Genomic DNA, 27,274 nt, shown 5'->3' with positions numbered 1-27,274 from the left:
TTTGTCCTCCTGGTGTTGTGAGACAAGCGATAGTTTCTTGAGTTTAAAGCATTCTCTCTTTAGAATGATTTGGCTGCTGTTGAACCATTTTTAGCTGAGTTTTGAGTCCAGGATATCTATTAAGGGGCAGTGCAATTATTCTGCAAATAAATCTGGGTTGATTTTGTTGAGTGGTCTGAAGGATGTGGCCAATAAATGAAAGGCTTTCTTGGGGTGGTCAGAGTGTGGGTTGATGGTGATGGTACAAGTAATGAGTATGTGATCCCACCAAGCCAAGCTTCCTGTGTAGGAATTTGCTGGTGTTCTTGTTGGTGTGGTCACCAACTCAGAAGTTGAAGTCCCCCAAGAACATAGTTGTCTAAGATGGCACCCGAACCATGTCCAGGAAGTCGAGCATTTATCAATAAGTCTTTGTTGTACCAATGAGAGATGAAATGCAGTATTTAAGGAAATGGTGCTGTGAGGGTTTGGCTGGATTTTCCGCCAGCTATTCTCAAATGAGGGATAAGAATGAGATTGCACACTTTGAGGAGTTGATTGGTGGGCAGTAAGGGCCCCTCTTCTGCCGTTCCTGGGCTCTCTTTTCTTGCATGCAATCTTCAAATCTTAGTGTAGGATTGTGTTAAAGATGGTTGCCACATTATCCGTTAACCATGATTCGTCAATGGCAAAGATAGCAAGCTTTGAATACCTAGGTCAAGGGTGTTAGAATGGTTAAGGACTGCAGAGCGTCCATTGATAAGTGTGATGGTATCTGGATCTAGTTTTGGGAAGGAGCTACTACCTGTAGATGACAACACCCAGCCCAAGTACCCAGGGTTGTCAACAGAGGCAACTGCTGGATTTAGAGGCAGGTTGTCAGTTACACTCCGATGACAGCTTCTTATGTAAATCACAGGGATGTGTAAACCTCTAACTTCGTCCCTTAGTGACACATTCACGGTACGCCACACTGCCACTTTTAATGCAAGAAGATCACTGCAGTTAAGTTTGGGAGGCACAGAGGTAGGAAGCCACACAGCAGTGGGAAGTGGGAACTTACAAACACTTGAGTTTACCCCTTTATGGCTTCCATACTCATGAAGTCCATAAATCATTTAGTCCTTGTTACTGCAGCGAGCAGAATAATGTGCAGACAGCGAGAAAATTATCGGTATACGACTTAAATGTATAGTTAATTATGTAGCTCAATAGATACAACTTCTTTCTTTATACAGGTAGTGAACATAAGAGCAGCATTATCATAGCACACAGCCCTGCAGCGGCTGCGTGCACTGTTTTATTCTCAGACCCTACATGGTAAACAATGTGTTCTTTTGAGGCACAGATCACATGACAGAGGGTGACACAGCCATACAAAGAACAATGTAATTGGAACAGATTTGACCTAATCAGTAGTTTCCTCTAAACTTATTACATTGATCAAAAAGTATATTCAACAGAGAGCTCAAGCTCAACTGATGAGGCAGTCCTAAAAGGATCAGGCTCATAAACACGAAAAATGAAGGCAAATGACAAAAAACACGCCTTGTCCCGAACAAAGTAACCTGTAAACAGTTTAAAAACTATATTATTAATATATTACATCGTTTTTTTTTTATTTGCCTGTCTTATGGATCGCTTCTCCCAAAACGTTGCCACCATTTCAACATTTTTCGCAAACACAGCCACCCCTTCGCCAAAAGCGAACCCAACATGTAAGCCACACATGTGTTCCCTTTTAAGATATTTACCTTACACTTTCTAATTACACGTCTTTCACACAGTTTGGACCCACATGGTCACTCGTTGGAGGGTGATGTTATGGCTTTCTGAATTGCTACTCTTACTGCTGAAATATAGTGTACTAAAAATGAAATAACTTTTCCATTTTAATGTGGTTATGAGTTTCCTGCTAGGCTGAGACCTAATTGCAACTTTTGATGTTGGCTTTGCTTTTTCCTCAAGACATGTTATTCTTCGGAGTCTGTAAAACATGTTAACTACAGATTTCGTGCAATCATTACCCGGCAGGGCATAGGAAAAAAAGCGAGCCAGTTTATCAAAGTCACTGCAAGTACAAGGTATTAATTATGCTAAATGAAGAAATATGGGCATTCGGTTACCATTGTGGGTCAAACATTTGAATCTGCTGCTGCCAGCCAGCTGCCTGGCTCTCCTGACCAGAGTACAGCCGCGTCATCAGACATAAGACATCAAAGAGGCAGAAAGTGGGCAGAGCAGAAGCTGGGACCAGAGGGCTTCTGTGGGAGAAAGGAGGCAGGTCGCCCACACTTGAGCGAAGCCACAGCCTTGTTAACAATTGAAAAAGCTGCGATAAGGCCGGGTCTGGAACGGGACAAATTAGCAAGGCTCGCCCATACATCAGGATTCATCAGCTTGCACCGTCAAAGTCAATAAATAGGCTTAGCTTCGTGTTTATAGAGAAAATTGTTCAAGAGTTTATCAGTACACTTGTTTGGGAGATCGTGATACTGTAATGCATGTTATTTGAAGAGACATTAATTATTTTTAAAAGCTTTTAAAGTGTCACACGGAGAATGTTTAAATGATCAATGTTTTGCCTTTATGAAGCATTTTACCATCAAACTAGTGTCGATGTGCTTTCAAGCGGTGGTTGTAAAGTGAGATCAGTGTTCTGTACACACAGGCTACCGTAGTGTCCCGTACACATGGCACACAAATGAGCCAACATAATCTTTTTCTTCTGTGTACAAGTAGGTGCCATTATGTCTTCTGCACCTGAGCAGGCTCTGGTAGTGTGGGTCTATGCCAGTACTGCACTGAGGAGAGGTGAGGCTTTCCCCTTACAAGGGTTGCCATTTTAAAACCCTCAGCGCATTTGTCATTCATTTTATGTAAAGTCCTGGGTGTGAAAAGTGTATTGTGCTACTACTTCTACTTTTACTATTGATACTGCAGTTTTTACTGTATGACGGTTACACTGTTGCTGATACTAATTTTACTGAAAGGATGCCGCTGCCGCGGTTAGTCCTCTTTCTTTGTTTGAAAGGAGGCGTTTCTCTGCCTCAATCTTACTCTATTCACGGCCTCATAAGTGCCGGAGTAATCGCCCGCGCAGTGGGCGGGCGTGCATAAGGTAAGCCCGTCTGTGCTATGTACGTGCAAGGTGGACCTCTATGTTACTCACGGAGGAAACTCTTGGTGTTGGCCCCGTCTGACGCTGTGCTTCCATATAACTGGAGAGTTGGTTCTGTGGCCACTATATCTCCTTGCATGCACCTGTTGCAGCAACGGTCTCATACTATGTTGGCTCTGCCTTTGTTGCTACTTAACACTCACTCGTTGCCTGCGCATGCTGCCGATATTAATTTTTGTTGTCTGACCGTCGCTCTGCCTTACTGAAACGTGGCTTCAGGAGGCTCGGCCCCCTCTCTGGTACAGGCTATTCCGGACTATTATAAAATTATCCATCTTGACCGGCCCTCACGTCAGCTGGGGTAGCAATGATTTTTAAATCAGATCTCACTGTCACTCAGCTCTGCTGCCCACATTCTTTTGCTGTGGGAGCCTTGTTACAGAGATACATGATCTCGCTTATTTTTGCCTCTCATCTTCTGATTATTTATCACCCTCCTGGCTCTTACGCTACTTTCCTTGATCACCTACTGGACCTTGTGGCAGATCTTCAACTTAAATATTTGCATCTTGTTGTGTTGGGCGATCTCAATCTAAAATTCAATTGCCCTAGGGTTCCCGCCTTTGATCTATTTTTTGATAGCTTATCTGATCTTGACTTCCAACAACATGTTCTAGGGCCTACCCACCAGCTAGTTAATTCGCTGGACTTGGTTCTGGCGAATAAAGCTCTGCTTACTTTTCCGTCTGCCGAGCCGGTACTATGGACTGATCATTATTTGGTGACTTGCATGCTTAAACCTATATGGACACAGCCCAAGATCCCCCCCTTAGAGTTTGGCAGCGCTGTTGGCGCACGGCCGATTTACAGAATATTGTATCCTCAGTTAAAGTGAAGTGCAAAGCAACTGTTTATACCTCTCTCTCGCTGCTCTCTCACTCCCTCTGAGAAGCAGCGGATGAAGTGGCACCACTGCGTCTTATTCAACCACGCAGGCTCCTGTCCCAGCCGTGGAACTCTGAGCAGCTGAAAACTGCTTGACTTACACTCAGACAGGCGGAATGGAAATGGCGCATGACCTACAATTCCAAAATTCACTATAGGGCTTACTCGGCAGCCTATTTCTCACCTATTCTTGAGGCAAAAAAATCCTATTTGTCTCAGAAAATTGAGTCTTCCTTGAGTCAACCTAAAGCACTATTTGCCGTGGTTAAATCTCTTTCTTCTAAAGCTAAACTTGTTCCAACAGTTAGGCCCTCACAGGAGCTCTGCGACTCACTGTCGCAGTTTTTTCATCTAAAAAATGGAGACTATTCGAGCTAATATTTCCGCTGCTGCAACAGCATCCATTCCTGAGCCAAACCCTACGATCCTTGTGGCTTGGCCGCTCTAAAGGGCCTGTCTTCTTTTCCTTTTTCCTGCTGCCACCCAAAAGATCAAGTCTGGCTCACCTTCAGATGTGGTCCCGCTGGCTGTGATGAAGATCTCTCCCGATTTAATGAGGGACATCACAATGGCAATTAATATCTCTTGTCAGTCGGGTGTGTCCCACCTGAACTTAAGGTTGCCACAGTGATCCCCTTGTTGAAAAAACCTTCACTGGACCCATCACTCCTCTCTAACTTTCGTCCTATCTCTCTTTTGCCCTTTTCTATGATGCTTTTGGGAGCCCCGGTTTCCCCCCTTCTATCCTCTTTCTTGGAGTCTTCTGAACTCCTTGATGCTGCCCAGTCAGGCGTTAGGCCTGGCGGGGGCACAGAAAGTGTCTTGGTCTCGGGTCCAGGACAACAGGGCCAGGCTGGTTGACGCACGGGGGGTTGGCGCCCTGATTCTTTTAGATCTGTCAGTAGCTTTTGACACTGTTGACCACCCAACCCTATTGTCCCGCCTGGCCCAGACTGGTATATCTGGTCAGGTTCTGGCCTGGTTCTCTTCGTTCCTGGCTGACAGAACCCAGACTCTTTTTCTACCTCCTTTCTCATCGGGTTCCTGACACTTCTGTTGCAGGGTCCCCCAGGGCTCTGCCTTGTCTCCCATTCTCTTCAATATTTACATTTGGCCTCTGGTGAGTCTCATCCACTCCCTCAGCATCAGGTGCTAGTCCTATGCCGACGACACTCAGATCCTGATTCGCTTAGATCTGGATCGGGCTGAGATGTCGTAGTGCCTGACGGCCGTGGGGAAAATTGATGAACCGCAACTGGCAGAAGTTGAATGGAGACAAGGCAGAGGTGTTGGTGGTGGGTTCTCCCCCGACCCTTCACTTTGGGTGTCCTCCTTCTGACCTTCATCACTTGGTCCCCTTCCTGGCCCAGCGGACAAGGTAACAAATCTAGGAGTGGTTTTATCAGCTTCTTTATCCATGGATGCCCAAGTATCCGTGGTATGCCAAACTGGCCACCTCCACCTTAAAATTCTGAAAGTGGTGCTACCCATGGTGCCAGCCCCCTTCATCCCCCGGTGATTGCGGCCATGGTACTTAGCCAATTGGACTACTGTAACTCCCTTTATCTAGCTCAGCCTAAGGGTGTGGTTCAATGGCTTCAACACTTGCAAAATCTTGCGGCTCGGGTCGCAACAGGGTCACCATATGGGGCTCATATCTCACCTGTTCTTCATGCTCTGCACTGCCTGCTTGTGACCCAGCGCATTAGGTTCAAAGCGCTCTGTATTGTTCATCGGGCACTGCATGACCAGGGGGCAGAACATCTTCGCACCAAGTTCACCCGTTACTCTCCTAAGCTTCCTCTGTGCTCAGCCTCGGTAGTCCTGCTCTGTGTGCCTCCCTTCTGCTGCGCCCTTCTTGGTGGCCGGGCCTTTTCGGTAGCTGCGGTGGCACTATGGAATGATCTTCCGTTGGCAGTAAAGAAATTGCCTAATCATTTGGCCTTCAGAAAGGCCTTACATATTTGTTCTAGACAACTGGGCTGTGTTGGGCATGTGGCTAATCTGTTCTTCCTCTCCAGCACCATTATAGCCTTGGGTGACCGCGCGCTTTACAAATCTGCATAACATAACTGTAGTGTCTAGGAGGCGTGCGTGTACACATGTGCAGTTGTATTCACTGTACATATACGTATGGGCAGGTTAAACGAGAGGTTCTCGGAGTAGACATGCACTGGTACAGATACATTTTGGTTACATGGATACATGCACATATCATAACATTTCGTTTGCACATACATGTGCAGGCACATTAGGGGTTAGTTCCTCTGTGTGAGCACAGATGCAGAAGTATTTAGACAACATAGGCTTTCACAAAGGTCGAATGGGCAGGCTCAGGTGTCCTGTTGTCTGGGTGAAATGGGCATACACAGGTCATTTTCAGTTATTGTGGTGGAGTGCACTTGGAACCTGTTCTACTTACTAGTTTCTCTTTAAAGTCTGTCTTCGTCTGTATACAGTAGGCAGTGATATCCATAACTGGGTGAACGCAATGAGTACAATAGCCTTCGGGGCCAAATCTGCAGATGGCTAATCATGGAAGATATACAAAGGTAAATATACATTTTACATATATTTTCAATGAATACTTCCCATCCATGTGAAAAAGGCGCATACACACATTTTAGCAATCCACAGAAAGATGGGCATCAGGGTTAAGGATTGCAAAACAGTGCATCAACCATCTCAATCCAACAGCAGCTTTTACACGAGGGTTCTGCTTACTACTCTGTATAGTGCTCAGGACACCTGTGCCTAAAAGAGACACAGTAGAAAGAATCTGAAAGGGGCTAGCACCGATAAGGTACAAGCAACGATAGCCATAAACAACAAATCCATTTATATGGGCCCACTACAAGCAGAATCGTTACTAGTGTCATATACTGGGCATTAATCGACAAAGAGGCTAGCAATGGGTATGCACTTAAGTCAGGCAATTGATGGCCAAAACGAACAAGTACATGTAGGTTCTGATACATTGGTATCTTCCCGTTTATTCGGCATTGTGAAACTAAGATGTCTGTTTTTTCCTTTATTGGGTTCACTGGGGCCTTTTGAATTCCCCCGTGAATAACAGTTTCTCATAGACAAAACGAGCTATGGTCTCCCCTTAATGGTCTTAAAGGGGCTCATCTGAATAGTTCAGAAGCAATGTTCCCGGGGTGTTTGGTGGGAATCATGCTGCATGCACTCTAGGGTGAGATCCGAATTTGTGTGGTGGTGGTGGCCGCACCCTGCAGCGGCCAGGTGACTGCTTCACATGCATGTCAATCTCTATCAAGGCTCTCTCCCTCCACGAGATGTAACAATTATAAGCTGATGTAGTTTTGTAGGGAGATCTTGCTGAGGAACATTTGGTAGGCATCCTAGCAGTGGGAGTTGAGGCATTCTCAAGTGAGGAGTCACAGCGGTGGCATTTTGGCTAAAGACATTTAGTAAATTACTAAACCAAAGCCTTTCCCTTTCCCTAACTCTATAGGGGAATCCCGACTTAAAGAAAAGTTAACTAAGGTGCTCGTCATCAGGATGAATGTCCAACACAATATTCCCATACTCTGTCCAAACTCCTGCCCTAGCACTGACACTAAGAACAAAACAATACATAAAGAGCAACAGGAGAATGACTCCTTTCTCCCGGCGACAAGAAAAAGATAACCCCACAGCCCCAAATACCACATTCCAAGAAATTAGTTCTTATTATTAGGAACAATCAGGAGAATACCTCCCTTCCCCTGGTTCAGTCTCTCTTCTTGAGAACAATAAAGAAGCCCATTGGCACTGCTTAACCTAAAATTTAGATTTTAGTTGGATTTTGAATTTTTTTGATAACAAAGCTGTACTGATTGTTTAAGCTTTTCTATTTCATTTTTTAGGTGTCTTGAAGATTGAAACTTTGTGCAAAGAAATTGGTCATAAAAGATGTGTATAAGCCTAGACCTTGGGTGATTTGTTCAAAAAATGTATAACACAAGATTATTGAAATTTTAATACACAAAAGATTGAAAACTTTCTTGAAGGACATTGTCCGTTAGGAGTGCATAAGGGTTCCCGGTTGGCAACAATGAGCTTCTTTATTGTTCTCCAGTATAAAGTCCCCTGCAGCCTGGGGACGAGACCCTTGTGCACCTGAAACCTGAGAGAAAGGGCGATCTCAGCAATAGCCAGACGTGTGAATCAGTTACATTGACAATAATTTTCTGTTGCTCCTCCATCTCAATTTACTTCAGTCTCTTCTTGCCAAATGTATCATTAATTCTGAACATTAGAAACAGCTTAGAGAATGTCTCCCTTCTCCTGGTTCACAAGGTTGTTGCATCTTCTGGCAGTTCTGAAGTCACAAATGACCAGGAGAATGCCTCCCTTCTCCTAGTTCAGTTGCTCCACTTGCCAGGTGTCTCTTTAATTTTTGTAGAACTCTCTGTGCACCCTTGAGAGCTCCCCCATAGGTTATACAATCTGGCTTCCCCTGAGGAATGCATCTTCTCAGGTTTCATTTAGCTTCTACAGTTAGTTTAACTTTAGCATTTCTCTACCAACTACTGTCATGAGGGAGATCACTCTGGATGCATATGTCACTGGTTACCTCCCTCTTGGTATCTTTCAACAACTCCCAACCATGATCAGCAATGTCCTTGGAGTCACTGGGATGAGGGTGATTTCTTCTTAGTTACAATGCACCGTTCTTATCACCAGTAGCCTTGCTACTGCCAATGGGACGAGTGAGATTACTCCAGAGATCAAGGTTCCAGTTTTTTACACCAGTAGCCTTGTTGCTGTCACTGGGACGAGGGAGATTACTCCTGATGCACAACTCAATGTTCCTTTCTCCCAATAGCTTTGTTGCTGCCACTGGTTCAATGGAAATAAACCCTGATGTACAGCTCAATGTTCCTCTCTGCCATCCCTGTATCTCCACTTTGTGTCCCATGCCTCCCTTTACCGTATTGTGGGCTGCGGCACCTCACTGGTTCTTCCGGGGATTGGGGTCCACAGTGGCCTCCCTTGCTTCCATCCTCTACTTTTGCTGTTCCGCGTCGGCTCTGCTCTTCACGGTGTCAGCATAGTTATTAGACGAAACGGTCCACCTCGTTGAGGTCATGCCACCGCTACTTCGTCTAGTATTCGCAGTGGGGTCTGCTCCTGCTAGACCCACAAAGTATTCCCTCAGCCTGCTGCCGGCATCCTCTGCACAGCCTTTCCTCCGGTTCTCTCTCGGAGGTTGAAACTCCAGGGCTCTCCAGGCTGCACACCCCTCTCTCTCTAGTTAGTCCTACATCTCACTTTACAGCTCTGAGGTGGTTCTTCCCCAGTGTAGTATGAAAGTCTGTTGTTTGTTTCTGTGATGTATTCTTTAGGTCTCCTTGGGCCCTCCTCGTCCCAGTACCTATCAGGTGAGTATTCTTTATGACTCCTTCAGCCTTCTTCTTCTTCTCAGTACTTCCACAAGATATAGCATTAGATGTTATAAAAGGAAGGGAAGAATGGTCACAATAGCAGATAGTATTGTCAGATGGAGTCTTAGAGGTTAGAGGGTGAGGGAGTTCCACCATGGAATGGGAGCATGTGTCCCTATGAGGGGAGCCTCTCCCTGCAAGCACCTCCTGCATTTTACCACCCCTAAGGGGGATTTTGGGTAGCAGCCTCGCCTCTCTAACCTCATTGGGAAGGGCTTCAATCTTGAGAGAAGTGACGAGAACCTGTGATCATCATAGAGTCAAGCAGTTAATCCACAGGTATACACTTTACTAAGGCTTTTATAAACAATGTGTAACAAGTAGAGTTTGAACTAAACTAAGCAAGTTCATGATAGTTATTCTGCACAATAGGGGTTAGTACTCAGGGATACTTAAACTAAAGTCCCTCTTCAGAAAGAAGTTCTCAGTAAGTCGGGGCATGATGTCTCGTGGTCAATCGACAAAAAAAAAAAGAGTTGGTGGATTTTGTAATGGGGCCATCAGCGGCAGGCTTTCTAGGATGAATTTGAGTTTGAAGATGACTGGTGACTGCTCTAAAGTTTGGACAAGTGTCTGGCTCTGCCCCGTCCTGTCTCCCTCTCTGTGGGCTCCGCCCCTCCAGCCACCTTCCGCAATCTCTCTACATCTTCCCCAGCATCTTGCCTCAGGTCTTGCTCCCACCAAAACTTTCTCTGGACTGTCTGTCTTCTTCAGCATACCCTTTTTGCTATTAGGATTTACCACCTCATTTTTAACAATATTCTGGTACACTTCTCTCTACTGCTACCCCCCTATGTCATTTACTGGTCCTCAATTTCACTTCTTCAGTAGTTTCTCTTTCTTCCTTTCCTAGTCCCTTAATGGTCCTCTCCTTCACCTCTTCAGCTCCTTCTACTACCTTATAATTCACTTACTTGAGGTTACCCAATGTTTCCTCTTCACTTCATTCGGTCACCTCCACTTTCATTTCCCAAGGTTTTGTAGAGGAGCAGACGTACACATCCGCAGGAGATCCTACCCCACTACCTCCGCTGTATTGGAGGCATGAGGCCGTGCCCTGTCTAACACCAGCTATTGTACCAATACTGCAGCGAGTATGTGGAAGACGGTATCCATTAAGACCACCAAATCGAATGTACCCTCGAGTTGATGACAGCCTGCAGCAGGAGATTCCTGAAGGAATATGAGAAAGAGCTAAGAAAATGGACGGATGACGTCATAAGAAAGTGCGCACAAAGTCCTGAAATAATGAATGAAGATAATATATGAATCCTAAAGGAGAAATAACGAATTAAAGTATCAAGTGAACCTTAAAAGTGTAAAAGAAGATTACGCGTTAGAAAGTGCTGCAGAAATCAGAAGTATAATGAATGTACATACGCTGAAACGCAAGATAGATCAAGTCATCGTATAGGCTAGCTACAAGAAGGTGAATAGAATGCAGGCAGAGGTGTAATTGTACCTAAACAAGACATTGCTATCATGAAATAATTAAGCCAAAGAATCATGAAGAAAAAATGAAATGTTTTTTCGCAATAGAGTAGCAGGTTGTTGGAGCTGCATTGGGAGGCTGCCTGGCCTGAAGTCAAGAACTGAGAAGTCAAGGTCAGCGATCCACGCTGAAGAGGAACATGTGTGCGGAGGATGAATCCTCTCACATTAAGGTGCAAAAAGAACACAGTAGATGCCAAGTCTTAATGTATTAAAAACATTTAGAAGCTTGCAGAATGCACAGCATCATGGTCTCTTGTAACGTGAGTCGAGGCTGAATATAGGGCTTGACCTTGGTGTTCCAGACACGATAGCGAATGCCCTCAATCGTGTTGCATTCCTAGGACAAGAATACTCTGCAAGGCCAAGTACAGAGAGAATTTTATGGCAGAAGGCATGGGTGATGAGATGTTGGGCTAATTTGTTGGTAGAACAGCTCAATGTCCTATCTACTTGCAACTGGGCCTTGGCTTATGTGCTGCTAATTGAACCAAATGTTCCAGAGAAGGCACAAGCATGCCAAACCAATTGTATTAGTCCATACAACGAGGGACCCTATAGCTTGAGAAACCAATGAAATACTGTGCAACTCATTTTTCTTAATTGACACGTATGAAGAGGTAGGCATAAGTTGTCCACCTGATATTTGACAGCCAATAACAAACCTAGCTCCTATATGATTGTATATCTAGATGTGTTCCTTAACCAATCCCAGCCCTTGATAGGGTTTTCACTATTGCCACGTAGCATGACGTCATTCTGATGCACAAAGAGAGTATATCATTGTTTTTCATGTGGAAATCGCTGAGAATGAGCATACGTCCGTTGATGTTCGTTGTAAAATCCCTGTTTTAGATAATTGCTAATAAAACAGCAACTTGCCATCTTCTTGAGTTTGTCCAGTTATTTGGACTCAAAATGATTCTGGTGTAATCCCACCCAGTAACAGATGCATATTCCAAAAGCCATTAGCTCAGTTTCTCCATGCCTCTACCTCGTTCGACAATTCTACGTCATCCGTTTCACGTTGCTCCATCTTGGGTTCTATCCTTATCCATCTCTCAATGCAATTTTCTTGCACCAGATGTCTATTCTTCTAGCCATTTTCTTCACCCCTTTGTGCACCTACTTCGCCCTTAGAATAATTAATGTTCACCAATTCCCTTCTCTCTCTCTGTTTCTCTCATTTACCTCTTTGGGAAACGTGGGTACTTCATAACAAGTAAACTTCCACAATTCACTTACAACTTCTTCACTCCTTTATAGCACCTTCTCCCCTCAACTCTCATGGCCATTCTCCTTCTGGACCAATTGGTCAGTCACCTCACAATCTCATTGACCTTTCTCTCCCCAGCCCCTTGGAGCATATTTCTTCCAGCCCACAAGGTCTCCTGATACCTCACTTTGAGACAGAGACCAAGTCTCAAGTATCTTGAGTGAGTCACACACAAATGGATGCTGATTTCAGCTGTCATATTAAGCATGCAGGTACACACTAAGCTGGACCAATCATCAATTATAGCATTGCCTGCACACAACTTAGATTGTGTGCATTGTTGCTCATGGCATGAACAGGCTGCAAGAAGACCTCTGACCATAGGACTAGCCCTCCTGCTGCCTATTTACCAAAGAAGTGTTCTCTGCACTGTAGGGAGGAACTCCCAGATATGCCAGAGGGAAACTGAAAGTCTGTGGACTTGGAGGGCCCAACACCCTCCCCCAGGATACACAGAGGACTCAGTCAATGGCAAGTTCAAACTGTGGTTTATGACAGGCAAAACCAACAGGGATCAGCACAGGAACAGAGAATATTCATGCACATCTCACTCTTCCTCGGCTCACAGGCCGGTTTTACCCTCAAATGGCTCCAGCAATTCGTCACAACCTGGGCCCCGCGCCAGGAAACCAATCCGGCCAGGTGATTGGGTACTGAGCACTCTATAACATATACAGAACACTATAGATGTTATTCTACTGGCCCTCACATGTCAGGTGGCTGGCCTGTCCCATCCCCAGTTCACTAACTATAACATTGTTGCAGTGTTGTGGACTTACCATTGGTTATTACATATTGCTACCCACTCCTAGGGTACTAAACTGTGATTGGTTAGAGCTGATGACCCCAGGCCTGGGATCCGCAATGATTTCAGCTCACTGTGTACCTCTTCAAGGTGATGAGAACGATTATGTGTCTGTACTGTAACTTGTGTGTACCACCTTTGCCTAATGGGAATGTTCTCCTGTCCTGCGCAACACTTGTTGCATACTGTTGCATACTTGTTGCAGTCTGTGTCTGGCTGCCTGAAACCGGCTCTCCTTTCCCACCGCTGATCACTGCCCATTGTCTGCTTTGAACGTGTTACATGTTCAGAGACCATGAATTTGAGCTCTGAATTATGAGGATTTATTCATATTTTCTGCAGCTGGTCCCTTTGTCATCTGGCGATTGAAATGTTATCCGTATCTCTTGACCTTGGCTGCGGATCCTGTCTCGCACGTCTTGCTCTCTGTCCAGCCTGAATCAGCTCAGAGACCTGAAGCCTGCTGTAATTTTCCTAAACTGTATGATGCGGTTTATACAGTGTCCACGCTATACTAAATTTCCATAGGTTAGTCACACTTCGCTCCGTCAGGTCCCATAGGTGCTCCTTCAGTTCCATAGGGTTACTCGCATTTAAGCATCTGCAAGCTTTTCTCAGGATCTCTTGCGCCTTGCGGTTTCTAAGTTGCTGCATTGGCTAATGGCAAAAATAATAAAAGCAATGACAGTATGTATATGTATCTGTCCTCTAACTATAGAACTGTACACTTGTGTTCTTCATGTATTCAAGTGTGTGTTTGTGTCCCGACGTGCGGATGGCACGTGTACTTCATGTCTAATGCTGCTATGTCGTGGTGTCTCTAACAATGTCAGCAACATGGCTTCGTGGTGCTCTAGTCCAGGCTGTCCATATAGGTATCTCTGACCATGGCCTGCGGCTCTTCATCCACACAGGGATAGAACTGTACCGCACCTGGCCTGTATGCCTGGCTGAGGGGCTACCTCTCAACGTATTTGTCAATCATTGATCCATTAGGGATTTGTCTGAAATATAATGGATGATGTCAGTGTTTCACGGCCTCCCTTCTTTTCATGAATTTAGTAGCGGGGTGGTCGGCAGGATCCCGACCCCCTCTTCAGCACGAGTTAGCTGGTTGAGCAAGCACCATCATATCAAGAAGAACAGGATGAGTGGGATTGGCTTCAATAAGCCATGACACTCCAACTGGAGAACATGGACATCAGTATGCAGAGGAACTGGATTGCAGCAGTGAGCAATCAGCAGGACTCTGACAGGCCCCTCTGCCTCCATGAGGATCCACTCGACACCAGCCCACAGGTCAGCCGGAGTAGGATCTGTGGGGGATCATGGACAGTTCTAACTGAGCCTAATGGTACGAGACCTCACTTTGCTTACTGCCCTAAAGGAATTAAACCTCACCTGGCTCACTGGTAAATAGTACCTCAGACCTCACTGTGATTGCATCCCTAATGGAATCAGGCTTCACTTTGCTCATTGATATATGGTACTACAAGTCTCACTCTGGTTACTGCCTTAAACCAATTGGGCCTCACTTTGCTCACTGATATGTGTTACCTGAGGCCTCAATGTGCCTACTGCCCCCTAATGGAAATAGGTCTTTCTGTGCTAATTGGTTTATGTCTTTGGCCTCAATGTACTTGCTGGCCTAATGGAATAAAGCCACACTGTGGTTAATGGCATATAGCTTTACTCTGATTACTAGGCCTAATGGAATTAGACTTCATCATGCTAACTAAGAATACTGCCATTTGGTCTCAATGTGCTTACTGAGACTAATGCAATGGGGTCTCACTGTGCAAAGTGAGGTTAATGGCAACTGGCACAATTGTGTGTTCTGGCCGTAAAGTAGGTGTAACAGGGAATAATGTCATCTAGAGCCCCTCACCCGCCTTTACTTAGTAGGCCTAACATAATTTGGCCACACTGGGCCAACCAGGAATAATGGCACCTGGCCTCAATGTGCTTGCTGGGCCTAATCGGATTGGGTCTTACTGTGGTAAATGAAACCATTCTACCTTTTCCTCTCTGCTCACAAGGCTTAACTTTACAAGGCTTTACTGTGCTAGCTGGGTATAATGGCACTAGACCTTATTTTGGTATTTAGGCATACTAGTATCTGGTCTAACTGAGTATAAGAGAATCTGGCACTGCTGCGCTATATGGGCATAATGGAAGCAGGGCTTATTATCCTTACTGGGTTCAACATGGTTTGCCAATGCTGTGCTAACAGGTTAAACAGACTGCACATTTATGGTAACTGGGCAGTGGAAGTAGGCCTTAATATGCTAAATGAGGACCTGAACCTGATGTTTTCAGTGTGATAATGGTTTATGGCCCTACAGTGATTACTGGCTATAATTAATTCTGGCAGGGCTGCAGGCATGACGCCCCTCTGGAATCTACCACTTCTGTGCTAACCAGGGATATGCAATCTGGAACTGCTGATGACAGCGACTTTAAAGGTATGCTTGATTCCATTATGGAACATGCCTAACAATGTTGCAACATGTCTCCCCTTTGCCATTTTTTTTTATTTGTGTGTTCTCATAAGAACTTTACAAAGAAGATAGTTGAGCAGAGAAAACAAAAAAGTGCAGTGACTACACAAAGGGTGGGACCCTCATCCCTCTATCCTCGTCAGAGTAGTTTGGAGTATTTTGATGGTTGCTAGGAGACAGGAGGTTCGGTCTCCTCCGATCAATCTTTGCCAGCCGATATCTTCATCCCACCCACATTCCTCTAGGCTGAAGTGCTTTATGTAGGCCAATCTCAAGTCTAGAGTTTTCGGGCATGACAGCAGTAAGTGTCTGATGGTTTCTGTCTTGGCTTTGCACAGTCGACACGTACTGGAGTCTGATAGGCCTCTGATGTTTAGAATTTCGTTGGTTTCAAGCAGGTTCAACCTAGTCCTTAGCATGAAGTTGCGTGCCCCCCTGTTTGGGAATTTTTGGAGGTACTGCATCGGCTCGTTTAGTTTGGAGAACGAAGGAGGTAGGTGAAGAAGGAGTTTGTTTCTGGTTACTAAGTCTTGAGTTTGGATCCAGTCTGCTTCTTTCACCTTCTTGTAGACTCACGACAGGTTTGTGATGAGATCGGCTTCCGAGCACGTAACTGAGTCAAGAAGGGACATGTTTTTATCTTTCCAGCTTGTTAGCATTTTGACTTTGCCAGATTGTAATTCTTTGTTCAACAGGCCAAAGATTTGCTCACTATCGTCCATGATGCATTTCCTAAATAGCCTGAGTGAGTTTAAGTTGACTATTGCTGTTAGTGACGATAGGCTTAGCTCCCGGCGGATTGCAGCAATTGGTGTAGAATTCGGCAGACCCAGGACCATTTTCCAGAACCTGCTTTCCAATTTTTGCCAGGTTCTTTCTGGGATCGTTGGCATGGCCTCGGCTCTATAGGTGATCGAAGGGACAACTTTTTTTCTTGTAAAATTCTATTACAGGAATGCAAGAAAATATTCCGAATTTTGAATCGATAGCCTTTCCTTGAGAGGCTAATTTCTTTAACTTGATTTGGAGGGCGTTATGCATGGATGTCTAATTTTTCGAGGAGTCGATCTGGACACCTAGGTATTTGTAGTCGGTGACCCTCTCGATCACATTTTTCTCAAGGAACCATTTGAATTTTTCTGAGGTTTTGTTCTTCTTCTGGCCCACTTCCAGTATCATGATTTTTGTTTTTTCTTGGTTTATTTTTAAGTTGTTTTCAGCAGTGTAGCTCAAGAGATTAGATAACTGTCTCTGGAGGCCGATCTGGGTCTGATCGAGTAGTATTAAATCGTCAGCGTATAACAAATGGCTTATTTTCGAGGATGCAAGTGACGGTGGAAAAGTATGCTCCAAATCTTCTGAGGCCCCGTAGTCGCCAATGTATGTGAGAAACAGTGCAGGAGCTAGAGGGCAACCCTGTTTTACCCCCCGTCCTATCTGGATTTCATCTGATAGGGTACCTCTTTGGGAAAGGCGAACCCTGAGGGTGGTGTCCGTATGGAGGGCTTTAATTGGTTGTAGTATTTCCTGTGGGCAGCTCCACCCCTCCAATTTTTTCCACAAGCGAGACCTGTCGACAAGGTCAAAAGCCTGGGAGAGATCGATGAAGGCAAAAAAGATCCGAGATTTTCTTTCCCATGCCTTGCTTTTCAAGGTACTGATCGCTAGAATGTTTGCCGCCGTGCCCATGTTCTTCTTGAAGCCCGATTGGAACTTGTCGTTGCATGGGGCTGATTCGGCCCAAGATTGAAAACGGTTCAGAAGCAAACTTCCGAAGACTTTCCCGATGCAATCTAACAGTGCTATGGGACGATAATTTAGAGGGTCAGTGATGTCCCCTTTTTTGTAGATGGGGACAATGATGGCTTTTGTCCATGACGGCGGCAAAGGTTTCTGCTCAGAACATTTCAGGAAGATAGACACTATCAGCGCGGCCCATTCCGGTCGGTTTGCTTTCAGGTCGATGTTCGAGATCCCATCCGGGCCTGCTGCTCTGGAGATCTTCAGTTTTTTGATGTGATTGCTGATTTCTTGTTGGTCATCAAGTTTGAGCCAGGCTGTCGTCTGAGATGTGTTGTTCAGGAGGGTGGTTGGAACGGGGGCTTGGAAGACCGTGGTGAAGTGTGTGATCCATTTGTGCTCGGGCATAGCGTTGATTATCGAATTGTTGTATGAAGGCGCCACAGATTTCAGAAAGGACCAAAATTCTTTGACTTTGTTGCCACAGATGGCTTTTAACATGGTTTCCGCATCTTGTTGGTATAGTCAGTGTCGATGTTCTTTCACCCATGATTTGTAGGTTGAGATTGCCGATTTTAGTTTTTCTTTATTCGACGGATGGTTTCCCAGCTGTCTTTTAAGTTTACGGAGTTCCCGTCGTTTTGCCACCAGGATGCTGTCGTAAGTGTGATTTGGAGAGATGGAGGACTGGACTTTCTGTTTTGATTTCACCACATGTTTTAGCAATAAAGGCACGTAGTCCAGACAGTTGGCGCCCTTGGGACTTCCTTCCCCGGTATAATTTGCCAGCAACGATGTGACCGCTCGAGTTGTCAAATTTAGGCGGTTTCCACGGGCGTTTGGTTCCACTTTGCCATTTCTTTACAGTACAGTAGCTGTGACAGAGCGGTCTCAGTCTGCGCTATTGTCATGAAGGCTGCATAATGAGTTATTCTTTTTCAGTTGGACAGGATTTATTTGTTCACATTTAATATGAATAAATGCATGTATTACACAAAATTACCTTGGGACATCTTCACTCACTCCCTGTGATATTACTTCCTGTCATGCTCTGGGTGGGTTGTGGGATCAGGGGTCAAAGGTAATGTGATGTTACTTCCTGTCACATCATCAAATATGCAACTTAATATTCACTCCTAACAATTCTGAAAACGTGTGTACTCTGCTTCCGGGTCTGTCTTTACCCAGCCTCCTGGGCCTTTCCTGAGCTGACCCGTGTAGGGATGTTGAGCACTGATACACACATACATGTGGTTTAACAAGTGGTTCGTTTAATTTTGAGTCAGGAAAGGGATTGGACCAAACACCTCTAGATAATAGGAAAATCTCTGCAAATGATAAGGAAGACCCCAATAAAAGTGCCAGGGAAGAGTCAGCGCAATGTGGATTATTTCTCTAGTTTCCAAGAACTTCAATGTTGTTCCTTAAAAGCAAAACATTCACAAATAATTGTACAAGTTCATGTGTCTTTCAGGGACCCCAAATCTGCAAAGCAATGGTCAAAGATGTGGCCAACGGAAAGTTCCAGCCCAATGCTTAACAAGTCGCTAGCCTAAAGGATAATCCCTAAACTATGACACAAATGTTCAAAGGATTGGCCAACATCTTTTGGACAGTTCTCTATAAAAATGTTGTTGCTTACAAGCTCTTCGCCACCTCCCAAGTTGGGAGGTGACCAGAAGCCAGTGCTGACACTTGTTGCAGCCATTTGGCTTTTTCAAGGCATTACATATTTGAACAGAGCAAAAGTTAGTCGCTGCAAATCGTGATATTTAGGAGTCTGTAATGATGACCTGGAAAACCCCAGATTCATGCAGTAGGTGTGGAGCCAGTAAAACTGAGACTCAGTGACGGACATAGTCAAGTGAAAGGCAAAATCCAGCTTTATTAACACCCAAATTAAAGCAGGTACAGCATACCAGCAATAGGGTTGCAGCTCTCAGATCTCATACAAACTAGTATCCTTTAAACCAAAAACACATCATAATGACATCATACTACAACACCTACGGGATGATGGGAGAGGTTAGGGGAGTTGGCTACATATGGACTCTATACGTGTTAATTAACATTTGATTGGGTTATGCATATCTGATAGCTCCACCTGCAAATTGATAACAGTAAATACGGTATCCAGTGATTTTAACGAATAAATAATAAAGAATGAATTTTAAATGAAACAAAAAGAATGAAAAAATACTGAATTAAAAAAAATAGGGGTTAAATCTGGTGGGGAGGGGATTAGGGTGGGGGTTTAAACATGGAGAAATGGGGGGCTTGGGGCAAGGCTCCCCCCCCAAAAAAACATCAATATTTATGTTTTTTTGTTTTGGTAAAAATGCATTCTTCATTTTCTTATTCGTTAAAATCACATAGAACCATTAAATACATGTAATCTCTGAAATATATAATTGTTTGGCAAAACACATACTGGGCGGCCTAACACTGGGGGTCCTAATTGGTTGGCATTCTACTGAACAATTTTGAAAAACTGACAGTTCGTCAAAACATAAGCCAAAATGGGAATAGGGGGAGCAAGGTCCACAGACTGTCTTCCTTTCAATTAAAAATGATAGCATCCCTTATTGCTAGGTCATGAGCTAGAGGGATCCCTCTGTATTTGCCCTTACATGGCGCCTTGTGTCTAGGAATATGCATAAGGAGTGAGGCAGGTGCCCTATCTGAGTCCATTGCTAATGAAAAGACGTTCAAGTTGGGTCACGTGTAATGAGACCGCATTAGGAATTATTTCACGGTAAATATGTGGAGATTTTAGCTGATTTTAATGTGAATGCCACTGGGGACTTGCTTGATCCATTTCCTAGGAGGTCTTTAACTTATAATTATTCTGCAACTGGCTTCCAAGGACTGTTTTTTCTTTTAATGAATCTATGAATATATGGCTTATGCCTTGGGAATGATTATTTCGTTTTCTCTCCGAGCCGTTCGAACCCTCCCTATTTTCACAGTAACCTTGGCTTGGTCTGCATAGCTACTTGTCTGGACTCTGCACACATATGTATTTCAGTGGATTCAGCATTTTGAGTTCTTGTGCAGCCTTGAGACCTTTCATGTACTCAAATGTGTGCCGTGGCTTCCATTTAGGAAAAGATGGCTCCCCATTACTGATGCATTTTAATGTTAGTGAGCCATAAACATGTGTTGATCATGTTACATTCTGCTTTCAGATGGCTTATGTTAGTATTCTTCATGTCTAAATGGATGCAATCAATGTTATTCATGTGTATATGCATATTTGAGCTAATGTTCGGTCTTCATGGTGAGTGCGTATTTGCTTTGTGCCTAATGCAGGAACATGTGGTTTCACTATAAGCTTGCTTATTCGCACCATCTTTAGTTTAGATCACAGCGTATCTATTCTGCTGTACCTGTCTGGGATATGGGTCGTAAGGCTGTCTTGGTGGCTAACGTTTCTCACCTTTGCGATATAGGGTCGGGGGGTCAGTAGCTATGGATGACTTATTCATCGGTCTCTCAACATTACTTTTTACCAATATTGAACTGGTTCACATCCCCAAAAGAATGGAATTAAGTTCACTATTCATTTACGTTAAAGATTGCTGTTCAAAGAACAACTGAAGTGTGGCACTGATCCCATGATTTAAGTAATCAAAGAAATGAAAAACATGTTCTGATATGAAATGCAAATTGAAGTACTATTAGTGAAGGGGCACAATTCAATAGTGTAAACAGCATGACTAGCAGAGACTGACTGGGTTTTCTGCACCACATTAAAAAATGAGTCTAAATTAAGTTGGATTTGTGTTGCAAACTAACAATAACCCAATTCAAATATTTAATGCCTTGAAAAAGCCCTCTCGATGGAATACGTGTCGCCACCGATGCTAGCAGAGAGATTATTTTGCCTTTGTTCTTTTTGGGCATATATGAATAAAATAATAAATTAATGAACAAGATAGATCCGCTTGCGGGAATGTTTTCAGTTATACAAGAAAACAATCATGTTGGTTCTCTCATGCTACGAATCTTCTTAGAATAGTATGCAGAATTTTCCCTGAAACAGCCCATTTTTATCCACTTAACAGGAACAGAGCAATAGCACCCCATTCTTTCATTCTGGAGATAGTGCTGCAGCAATTCTAAAAATGCAGACAAATGTTGCAATGAGTAGTATTAGGTGGTGCAGGGACATGTTCTGGTGTTCACCCTTCTATATCACTAGACTGAAAAAATGTTCATGGCGAACACAAAGAAAATAATATAAAGTTATGTGGAACACAGAGAAAATAATGGTGAGCGAATTCCACTCGCTTAAGGACTGCAGTCATCGATCTTCTCTCTTTTCTTTGACTTTGCCAGCCGGCAGTCAAACAAAGCCACAACACTGCTTTATTGTTTTTTGTAGGGTGCCTGTCATTATCACTCATTGCACTTATCAGAATATCCCTATGCTTTGCAGACATTTGCACCCACAATTTCCATGAACTGTGATGCCCTTGGATTGTGGGCCGAGTCACAAGCTCTGATGATGTTGGACTAGACCACTCTGGGCTCAGGAATAGCTAGGCTTGGAACCCCTGGCCAAAATATCAGCCAGCAATCGGGCGGTAAGATTCTTATCCTGCTGCTGCCCTTGAACTTGGCCTCCGTGATTTTATTCCCTCACCTGTGCTGTCTTAGTCTTCTCTCCTTTCTTTGCAAAATCATAGAATTATTATAGATTAAGCAAGCATGGTCAGTGGTATTCTTTTTGTGGAATGAAATGTTGTATTGGGTAGCTTTGATAAAGCAAGCACAATAAGTATTAATATGTAGCTAGACTGGCATTTCAAAGCAGCCAGTCTAGCCATTTCATATTGTGGTGTGACATTTTGTATTGGGCATCTTTGATAAAGTAAGCAGGATCAGTGGTATTATTCTTACCATGGCATGACATTGTGTATTAGGCATCTTTGGTAAAACAAGCATAAGTGTTAATATGTAGCTATACTGGCATTTCAATGCAGCCAGTTTAGTCATTCTTACTGCAGTATGACTTTTGTATTCAAGATAAAGTAAGCATGATAAGTGTTATCATGCAGCTCGACTGGCATTTTAGTACAGCCAGTTTGGACATGTTTTCATACTTTGGCATGCATTTTTAATGGTAAAGCCAACTGAAGTATGTTCTTACGTGGATAAACTGCCATATATTGGCAGAACAAACATGGACATGTTTTCTTACTGGCACTATGCGCAAAGCAAACATGATTTTGTTCTTATATGTGAATACTAGGGTATAATGGTGCAATCAGCATGGAAATGTATGGGCATAGCCAGTGTGAAAATGTTTTATACTGGCACATATTGTGCGAAAAGGCATCATAAAAATGTGTTGGAGAAATGCTCCTTTGCACTGTTGGTGGGTTGCATCTATTGGATGTGGCAAATCTGGGACACATATTTACGCCCCTCCAGTTAAAAAAATTCACCAGCCGCCACAGCAGGAATATGCAATCTTTGGAAAAAAAATGCAATACAAACAACAATGATTTCAACACTGAAAACTATTGTGAGTATATGAAACTCTGAACATAGTTCCTTTTGCAAAGAGACTTGATTTGTTTGATAGTTACGTTAACAGTCTTTTATACTGAGCACATCACCCAATGAGTTGTCTTAAAGGGCTGAATATTGCCTGTATAGAGGCGAATTTCGACCCTGCCAGGGTGACAACCAGAACGTGGTCTGTGGGCTGAAAAGAAAACGGGGCAAAGTTAAGCGGGGGAAGCCAGGCAACACTATACAGACGGAACTTGCAAAACATAGGAAACAATAACATAGGGGTTTATGATGGTTAATGCTTGAATGTATTCCTAGTTGTTGAGGTTTAAACCAGATGAACGTTGGTCAAGCGCAGAAACACGTGCTGCCTATATTGGTAGGTAAACCTTTACATATACTAGTGTGGACATTACGTCATGTCCTGCGATGACCTTGAGATATGATCAAAGGTAACTAGGAGTTGTTGGCACTTCTAACCAGAAAGCATATTGAATTCCCTCCTAAGGAGACTCAGAAGGGAATCTAGTAATGTTGACCCCAATGACAGAGCTGTCTGAGCCAGTAATTTGCTGCATGCAGAACGAATGCTTGGAGACAGAATGAGTAGAATGAACAAAGAAAGGCCCTCACCCACCCTGTGCCATACTAGGATGGCCTCAGGAGTGGAAGAGCAAACGGGTGTTGCACTTACATGTCATGTTTTGGTGTGAAATGATTCTGTGATGTCCCAAGTCAGAGAAATAATTCAGAAACTGCAAGGTCATGTGGTGGTAGGCAGGAGACAGTGCTCCAATTGCATGGATGCTATAACAATGCCGTTAGAAGAAGCTTTTACAGCAAGGACTCACCCCCCCACACACAACTGCTTGCAGAATGGGAGTACTTGGTGAACCTGAAGGGTGCATCCCGGAAAGCTAAAATGCTTTGTAAGGGACTAAAATGACATAGCTAATCTTGTACCAGAAATTGATTTTATTCAGTGACCCAAAAACCAAAAGGAGGTGCCTGATCAGTCCTTTCTGTGAAAAGTATTATTTGAGAATATGTTGGAACAGAAAATATAGCATTGCTAGTCTCATCAAAACTTTCATAGATCAATAACGACCAGTATTTCAGCATCATAAGCAGCAAATCCTATTGGCTTAAAGTCCTAGACATGTCCTTGTCCCATTCAGTATGGAAGTACATCTTGGAAAAAAGCTTTAATTGTGTGTTACTGTCTGCAGCTGTCTACAATACAGGCTCTTGTGAGCTAGGAAGCACGGCTTACTTAGCATAAGTCGCTGTATGTGCAGTAATGCTATTAGCACCTGGCTATGGGGCAAAAGGAAGCCAAGCCCCATTCTGGAATGGCTGCGGAGAACCCATTGCTCAGCAGTCGGCCTGCAGCAGTTATTTCTCGCTGTCGTTTACAGACCAAGATGAAGCAGATGCCCTACGCATGTTGCGGCTAGGAGCAGAGTGTGCAGTAGGGAGGGAAGTCGAGTTAACACTGGAGCCGGGGGTGAGTGATGTGGCCACAGGTTAGGAGGTGCAAGTGGTTTGGTGGGAAAACTAAGTAGCGAGAGTGTGGAATTGGGCCTCACGCTGGTGTCACATGGAATCCGCAGAGCAGTCAGGGTACATGGCTAGAATGGCACATATTGCCCAGGAACCCTGGATCCTGATTGGCTCTCAGGGTTCCAACGTTCTTCCAGGGTGTTAATTGTACTAATGTCCTTAAAAAGTAAATTCCATAACAGAGGTGCGACTGTGGTGAAGAATGAGCCTCCCACTTTCTTTTTGAAATAGGTCGGGGCCAACAGTGTAAGAAGCAAATCTGACCTCATGTTAAGGTGCAGAAAGTGTATTTTAAATTTCTATTGCAGAAACCTTCCATATAGTGCTTGGAAGGTAATTCCAAGTGTTTTAAAAGCAATTCTTCTGCCTACAAGCAACCAATAAAATAACTGGAGAGCAGGGGAGATGTGTTTCTTGCAGTCAAGGTGGAGTAGGGTGTGGGCAGCTGCATTTTGGACTCTCTGAAATTTTGCAATGAGACACGCTGCAGTAGCTAGGTATAGCCTCTTAGCATAGTCTATTCTAGACAACACACTGTCAATGATGGCAGTGCATTTTTGGATGAAAGCCAGGAAAGGTAGATTCTTCTTGGCACATTCAGGTGAACGAAAGCTTGTTTTAGCTACTGTCGTGATTTGCGAACCAAGAGATAGTCTGCATACAGTGAAATTCCTAAAAATGGCTGTGCCTTTTCTGAAAAATGGCTTGAGAGCTGATATGCCAGAGATGAAGACCTATGCTTTTTTCTGGGTTAAGAAGGCGGTTATGTGCCATCCAGATGTAAACTGTTTAAACAGGGGAATATGGTTGTCGGAGAGCTTTAAGATTAACACAATTGTAACAGCAAAGATTAAGTGCTGTTGAGGACCAGGGGAGAGGAGAATGATAAAGTTTGAAGAGAGGGGGAAGTGAGGAGCCTTGAGAAACAGTAGATCTTTTGTAATTCTATTGTTAGGGATCCCTAGATAGACACTAATATCCCTTGTTCAGGAAGGACATCCTTGAGTCAAGTGCTCCAATTCCAAAATCAAATAAGATGCCTTGTAGAATGTTCAGTTTGACTAAATCGAAGGCAGATGACAAACTCAAAAGGATCAAGGTGGAATGGTTTCCATTAACCTTGATACTGTCCCAAACAGGCACTGTGTCCTGGTCCAAAATCAGCTTTTTCTGCAGGCGGGATGCCATGTTCCTCAAACAATCTTGGGAGTAGACTACCTTATCTGCAAATCTTGCCATGTATCTACGGTTATAGAAGACTGAGACATTATTGGGATTTGCGTGGTCGATTCCTGGGTTTTTCAGTAAGGCTTTGCAAAATGCGCCCTTGAATTCTGGAGGGCAAACCCTGTGGTGAACGATGCATTTATGACTAACCTAGCTGCACCTGCTACTGGAGAGGAGTCAAGAAGGGATTTAAGGGAAACCAGGGGAACACGGTCTGCTGAAGGTCCTGCACAAGGACTCCTTGCCACAGGCCCATCAAACTCTTCCCTTGTGAGGAGAGCAAAAGACAAATAGAGGCATGATCTGGTTATTGAAGCACTATTAGGTGAAGAGGAAGCTCTGATTTCTGTTTGGATCTGACAACCCAGGAATTTGTTTCTGGTAGAAATGTGTGGAAAGTGAGTTTCAAAGTTCTTCCGAGGGAGAAATGTTAGTAGTGTGAGAAACCTGAGGGCATTCCCAATCCCATTCTCCATGGATCCCCGGCACAGGAGGCTAGGGAAAGCCATCACTCTTGGATCCTGGCCCTAGGGGTCGACAAGAGAGGGAGGATCACATGGATGGTCTTTGGGGGACTGGGAGTGGGGTGCCCTTGGGAGAAACATGGTATCCCCCTTTCCTAGCAACAAACCACCTGACCCTAACACAAACTTTATTGGCTATTATAAGACCATTTTCCTCACTTTCCCTAATGTAATAAATGACAGTACTGTGATGAGGAAGAGGAAACTAAGAGGAATGAACACCACACCTTTTCACCACGTAGATGCTGGGACGAGGAAGCTGCATCCCAAGCATTGGGAATGTCATTCATGTATTCCTAACTATGGTCAGGCAGATCTAATTGAGCAGACATACCTGCAGCCTGTTAGAAGGCTGCAGGTGCATAAAATGAGGGAGAAGACAGAGAAGCTTGGAGGCCGGCATGGCAGAGACCAGCAGGGCACCCAATCTTTGTGGGAGCATTCGTGGTGGGACTGGATGCCGAAACAGGATGCCGGCAGACCAGAATCCCAGAGGACACCGTCCGTGTCCACTAAAAGGAACAAGGAGAACCGGAGCAAGTAGTAACCAATGGGCGACCAAGCTTGCGACGGCAGTGTTTTCTGGCTCCAGAAGCAAAGCCGACACAGCAGGAGCTGCTGGGAGAAGGAGCAGACCACTGGTGAGTGTAGGAAGGGCACGCAGACAGGGGGGCTCTGAAAAGGAGTGTATTTTGAATACCGAACTAAAAGCAAACTAATATTTAACTTACAAGAGTGCATTTCAAACTTATATTTGAACTTCATGAAGAAGAATGCATTTTGAGTACACAAGTGTTTTCTTTTCAGAATGAAACTTAAACCTTAAGCAACACAAGTAACTATTGAATTGAGAGCAATTCATCTTCAAAGCACATTAAAATTATTAAGTAACCTACATATGAAACCCAATAAGAACATTGAAGTACAGCACCAGAGGCTGACAAAAGGGAAAACAAAAAGAGTAGGACGTCCTACCTAGGAGGTCCACCTAAGACATTAAGCAGAAATACCTTGGTGCACATGAGTAAGTGCCAAGGAACAGTGTGGGGCACATGAACAAACACCAAGGAAGCCCTTGGCGCACAGGAGCAGTTGCCAATGAACCAGCAAGTGGCTGAAGAGCCCT

This window comes from Ambystoma mexicanum, chromosome 9 (genome assembly GCF_040938575.1).
Source record: "Ambystoma mexicanum isolate Mex_15411 chromosome 9, UKY_AmexF1_1, whole genome shotgun sequence".
Lineage (NCBI taxonomy): Eukaryota > Metazoa > Chordata > Amphibia > Caudata > Ambystomatidae > Ambystoma > Ambystoma mexicanum.
The sequence above is the reverse complement of the archived record's forward strand: the minus strand, read 5'-3'. Positions refer to the sequence as shown.